Below are 5,774 nucleotides of genomic sequence, written 5' to 3'. Positions count from 1 at the left end.
CTCCCTGACTCTCTGACTCTCTGACTCTCTGACTGACTCTCTGACTGACTCTCTGACTGACTCTCTGACTCTCTGACTCTGACTCTGCATCCTAAATGCTACCATGCCAAGCAAGCCAAGAAGAATTTTTAAAAAATGTGATACCAAGAAAAGTCAGACCTAGCAGGTCATTTTCCTATTGCCTTGACAGTTGGGGTCCAAGAGTCATCCCACAAACCACACAAACACTGATCTTAGTCAGACATGGATGGTTTATTGAACACACACTATAAGACTGATCTATTAGAGAGCCATAGCTTAGAATTTGTGAGCTGGGGTTATGACCCCAAACATTTTTCTATGTCAGCTTATAAAGGCGAAAACTGAAAAAAAAAAAAAAAAACCCACAGTGAGCTCATACACAAGTACTGGAAGTAATGCCCAGTGGTCAGCCCTGACTTAAGCCATTTTAGATATAACAGTTCATACTGACCTTTAATTTTATGGGTCCTACCTGAAGCTTATAGTTGTGGAATTGTTAAAAGATTAACAAACCTCATAAAATACAGAACATAACAGCGTATGTGGTCAGCATTACTCTGCTCTGACTTAAGTTGGCAGGCATATTACAGCAACAATATGAAATAGCTGACAGACATGGAACAAAATGGCTACAGCTATCCTGGGGGGACAGACCTCAACATTGACAACATATCATGACCAAGGTAACTTTATAAAAGAAACCACTTAATTTGGGATTCATGGTTCTAAATGGTTAGAGTCCATGACCATCATGGTGGGGCCATGGCAGCTGGCAGACAGTCATAGTCCTGGAGCAGTAGCTGGGAGCTTACATTTTGATCCACAATCACAAGGCAAAAGAGCTAAGTGGGAATGGCAAGGGTTTTTGAAGCCTCAAAGCCTGACCCCAGTGGCACACCTCCTCCAACAAAGCTACACCTTCTAATGGTTCCCCAAAGAGTGCAACCAACTGTGGACCAAGTATTCAAACATATGAGCCTATGGGGATGATTCTCATTCAAACCAGCACAGAGTCTGTGCTGTGCATTTAGCATTAGTAGCTGCTGGACTTCTTGTTAAAACCTAAGAAGAGGATTCTGATTCTGTAGACATTAAGCACTATCACTTTTCATTGAGTTTGGAAGCCTCTAAATGTATTTTTGCATCTTTATCTTTTTTTTTTTTTTTGAAGTAGGATGCTATATTGTAGTTTTTGTTTCCTGCTCCTAAGACCTCAATAACTTGTCTTGTTTTTACAGAAAAGTTAACATTTAAGTTCTTGCACTTTATTCTTTTCCATTGTACTGGCTGGTTTTATGTGTCAACTTGACACAGGCTGGGGTTATCACAGAGAAAGGAGCTTCAGTTGGGGAAATGCCTCCATGAGATCCAGCTGTAAGGCACTCAATTAGTGATCAAGGGGGAAAGGTCCCTTGTGGGTGGGACCATCTCTGGGCTGGTAGTCTTGGTTCTATAAGAGAGCAGGCTGAGCAAGCCAGGGGAAGCAAGCCAGTAANNAACATCCCTCCATGGCCTCTGCATCAGCTCCTGCTTCCTGACCTGCTTGAGTTCCAGTCCTGACTTCCTACAGTGATGAACAGCAATGTGGAAGTGTAAGCTGAATAAACCCTTTCCTCCCCCAACTTGCTTCTTGGTCAAGATGTTTGTGCAGGAATAGAAACCCTGACTAAGACATCCATTTTGGCATATATAATTCAGTGGCCTCTGACATTTTACCTACTACATTGTTGTCTTTCCGAGTATGACATGAGAAGATCCGGCTTTTTAGGTCTTTCACGCAGTCTAATAATCTCCTTGTGTTACAGGGAAATTAAGGAAAAATGAGCAGGAAGATTCCTAAATGGACTTCATTGGTTGACTTGGTGTTCTGTACCTAGTAGTAACATCTTGAAGCTCATGTGGTCTCTGGAGGAGAAATTTCACTGGCTGGCATTTTTCTTTGGAATCCACAGATCCACTTTATTGGCTTTATCACTGATCTGGGTTATAGACCAGTTTGTTTGATAGTAAAAAAGCCAAGGTATACCCTCAGACACTTTGGATCTTTGTCCCTGGGGCTAGCTATAAAAAGCCCATTTCGAAAAAGTCGCGATTAGCCCAGATTGCTGGACAAAGCTCAGTTTCCTTGCCTTTGTACTAGTTGCTTATGCCATGACTCAAAACATGACATTCCCAAACATGGCACCTAGACACACTCAATATTCTAAGATGAAAGAAATTAAATATAAAATGCAGAAACGAGTGCAAATCTCTAACCAACTCTGGCAGATCCAGAGATATTCATTCTGAGACAAATTAAGTAGACTTATCTCCCCTACTGTGTTAGGCAGGAGTGGAACATTTCTCCAAAATATTAAACATTCGAAATCAGTATTTCTATTATTTATTAATATTTATTATTACTATTTAAATTATGTTATGTGCATCTGTCTGTGGGCACGTGTGTGGTTGGGGTATTTGTGGAGGCATCAGATTCTCCTGGAGATGGAGTCATAGGTAGGTGTGAGCTGCCTCACGTGGATGCTGTGAACCAAACTGTAAGATTAGTACATGCGCCTAACTACTGAGCAATCTCTCCACTCCCAATCTTACTAGTCTTATTAGAAGCATGGTTTCTAATGCTTATTTTTCTATAAAGAAGCAAATATGTTGGAGAAGAGAATGATTCGACCCCCTTCCTATTGTTCTGGCTTCCTTGTGAAAAGATTTCTGTAAACAGTCTGTTGGACTACCCATATGCTAGCTCCTTCCCCTGGTACCATTCCACAGATGCCTTGAGGGGGAGGCAGCTCCTGAAGCTGTGCCCAAAACAGTCATTTATTGGCAGTTACTTTTGCTAAAAACCTTAGCTGCTCACTTGGACCCACAGAACAACACAAAGCTTGGTGTAAGCTTGATTTCTGCCTTCGTCTTGGGCCAGTCTAGTTTATGTTGGGTCTTCTGCTTAACTGTTCGAGTCATTACATTAATCATTCAAGGAGTGTTTGTTTAACCTATCTCATCCACCTTTAAGGCAGAGGGGTCAGACATAAATCATTGTTCTAAATCTGTAGTTATCTTGGATTCCAAGAAGAGAAAAACCTCATGGGAAAAGACTCCCCCCCACACACCCCTCCCCCACAATGGTAATTATGCTTGAGTGTGTGACACTGTAGCAGACATAATCTCCTGAAGACCACTTTGTTCTCTCAATCGACAGCAACCACTTGGGACCACCCTGAAGACACCCGAGGATAACCAGTGGGACCACACCTTGACCAGGACCATTTAATTATATACATCTCTTGCCCTCAATTTAAACCAAAGCTCCTGCTGGGTTTAATCCTGGCAGAAGCAGAGGCAGGCATATCTCTGAGTTCAAGGCCAGCCTGGACTACCAAGTAAGTTCCTGGATAGCCAGGGCTATGTAGAAAGACCCTGTCTCAAAAATAACCAAAGAAGAAGAAAAGCTCTCGCCAGTGCCCTGAAGACAGACTTGGGTCATTAGACTCCTTTATCTATTCTGTCCACCGTGGCTGCATCAGATAAGTCTCATCGCTATGCCTTTCCTCATTGCTCAGCTCGTCAGTGGCATATTGAGGATGAGTGGTTGGTTGAACCTAACCTGCTTCAGTTGACAGAACCCAGGGACAGATCACTATGTACAATTATTTACTGGCTTTTTGAGACAGGAGCTCACATATCCCAGGCTGGCCTAAAACTTGGTATGTTTCTTTGAATGACTTCGAACTTCTGTTTCTCCTGTCTCCATTCCCGAGTGGAGGATTACAGGCATGCACCACCAAGCCCAGTTTGTCATACTTCTTGTCTGCAAAATATTGACAACATCAGCTTTATTATGATTGATGGTGAGCAAAGTAATAGAGAAATAAACAATAAAAACTATACACGTGTGCATGATCCAGAATGGTCAGTGCTCGGCCACTAAATGCACATTCTCACACAAGACCTGGAAAGGGAAGAGAGACAAGAGTCTCCTCATTGTCTTGATGGCCTTTTTCTTTTCTGTTAAAAAGTTATTCAGTATGTGTGTTTGTGTGCATACACATTAGAGAGAGAGGGAGGAAGGGAGAGAGAGAGAAAAAAACACATGTATGTATACCATAGTGCATGAATGGAGGTTAGAGGTCAGCCTGTGGGAGTCAACTCTGTTCTTTTATCATGTAGGTTATGGGGCAAAACTTAAAGCACATGGGTTAACATAGAGCTACACAGGGAAAGACCTCCCCAAGTGTGAGTATGAATTCTTCAAGAGAGAATGTAATTAAATGCCTTAGCATTGACTATATGCACTATTTTGGTGGCTAATGGGTTATAACTCAAAAGTTGCTAAGACCCCTCCCCCCCATAATTTTATCCCTTTTAAATAAATGTGATTACAGGGTGACTCCAGAGGTGCCTTAGGATCGTAGCTCAATAAAGTAAAACTGGAAGCCACTTGTATTGCACAAGCTGGGTTTTGGTGAGGTTTTCATCTGGGAAGGCAGCAAGGCTTTAAGCAATTGATTGCTTATTGAGATTCTTGCTTCTCAGCTGATGAAGGGGTTCAACCAGACTCAGAGGCAAAGAGCAATTTTCTCTTCCCATAATTTAGCTTGAGTCTGTCTATCCTGCTTTATCAAAAGGGTCTTAAAACAAAAAGACAAAACAAAATAAATAAATATAATGAGAGAAGAAGCAAGGGAGGGGGGGAAAGGAGGGGAGGAACCATAGTACTGGTCACAGCAGAATACACTGCCTGCTTGCAATGCAAATCTGAACTTGGGAAGAAGAAAGACCTGATTGCTCAGTCATATGACCATCTAGGGGCTTCTCAAATCACATCAGTAGAAAGGGGCTTACACATAAGTCCAATTCTGGCAGAGTGAATCTTCCACACTGTCTGAAGAGATTGTGGATGTTGAGGACGTTTTTTTCTGCTAATATTTATGCAGCGTTTTGATGTAATGTTTTTTGAGATGAGGTCTCAGTATGTAGTTCAGGCTAACTTCAAACTGATAACCCATCTTTTGTTTTCCAAGTTGTAGGCTTACAGGTATACAGAGCGAGAGAAGGAAAATTCATAATCACAGTCCCCTTAGAGCAGGTGGTCTCAACCTGTGCGTTCTGTGACCCATTTGGCAAGGCTCTATGTCCAAAACCATTTACATTATGATTCATAACAGTAGCAAAATTACAGTTATGAAGCAGCAAGGAAAATAATTTTATGGTTGGGGATCACCACAACAGTAGGAGCTGTATTAGAGGGTTGCAGCACTAGGAATGTCAACAACTAGTGCCTTATAGTCTGTTTCCTGACCCAAATAAATCAATGAAAGTTAATGGTATAAGTAATGTTAATTTATATAATTTTTGTAACTCTGTTTTTACTTTGTTTTTGTTATCAAACACAGCCCACACGTCCTTTATTCAGTACTTACATTTATTTTACGGCTTGGAGCACTGTACGTCAATTACCTGCATCTTCTCCCTGCTGAGGTATATACTGAGTCCTGTGATGCAAACCATACTACATTTTGGACCATTTGCTCCTTCTATAGCACTTAACCCAGTCTCTTTGCTCATATTAGGAATTCAGTAAATACTGTGATAGAGCCTAAGAAGTGGGTGTCTGAGGGAAGGAAGGGCAAACGGGGAGGACGGAGGAGCAAGGGACATATGGGGGACAGTGAGGAAGGGGAAGAAATGAGAGCAAAGCTGCGATTGCAAGTATGTATAAAAATGCCATGAGGTGCCCCCTCCCCCTCCCCCTC

Source organism: Mus caroli, chromosome 3, assembly GCF_900094665.2.
Source record: "Mus caroli chromosome 3, CAROLI_EIJ_v1.1, whole genome shotgun sequence".
Lineage (NCBI taxonomy): Eukaryota > Metazoa > Chordata > Mammalia > Rodentia > Muridae > Mus > Mus caroli.
This window is presented reverse-complemented; position numbering follows the sequence as displayed.